Source organism: Phoenix dactylifera, unplaced genomic scaffold (genome assembly GCF_009389715.1).
Source record: "Phoenix dactylifera cultivar Barhee BC4 unplaced genomic scaffold, palm_55x_up_171113_PBpolish2nd_filt_p 000394F, whole genome shotgun sequence".
Classification (NCBI taxonomy): domain Eukaryota; kingdom Viridiplantae; phylum Streptophyta; class Magnoliopsida; order Arecales; family Arecaceae; genus Phoenix; species Phoenix dactylifera.
In genome coordinates this window covers 271,775-272,509 of record NW_024067839.1, presented here as the reverse complement: position 1 = coordinate 272,509, position 735 = coordinate 271,775, and positions in this window count along the sequence as shown.

Sequence of the window (735 nt, the reverse complement as noted above, 5' to 3'; positions counted from 1 at the left end):
CGGCCGTTCTAGGACATCCACCCCAGTCACCTCTAGACGAGGTATCCGCGAGCTCACTACCGATTGAGGTGCGGATCCTCTTGAGTATTTTGTCTAGATCCATCTTCCCTAAGACAGGGAGATTTGATTTTGTAAATGAGAGAGACCTAGCTCTTATGTTCTATATCCTTCAGGACACCCCAATCAACTTCCCTAAGCTCATCTATAGGTATATGTGTGAGCCCCTAGATAGACCTAGGCTCACCCTCCCATACGGCATGATTTTCACCCTTCTTTTTAGGGAGTACGAGGTTCCCATTCCTGAGGGGGAGCCCTTTCGCGCTTTGCGATGGACTGATCGCACGCGTGCGGGGACCCTACACAGGATGGGGTTTCGGAAGAGAGAGGGGGTATGGGTTAGGAAGTCTACCCTCACCGCTCAGACCACCAGACCTTCACCCAGTCCTGAGCCCGATTCAGACTACCCAGACCTTCCAGACCATCCAGACCTTCCATCCACTCCTCCTGCTCCTACCACCTCCGCCGGACCTTCCTCCTCGGCTCCACCATCCATGGAGGTCCGGATTGATCCTGAGCAGCTCCGGGAGCTGCGACAGGAGATAGTCAAAGATGTGAGGGATGAGCTGCTTCGGGAGCTCCGAGGTGCGGTGCCTGCTCCCACTCCTGCACCCGTATCTTCTCAGTTGGTCCCTTCCTTGACAGCCGTGACTGACATGACGGCTCATGTACGGGAAG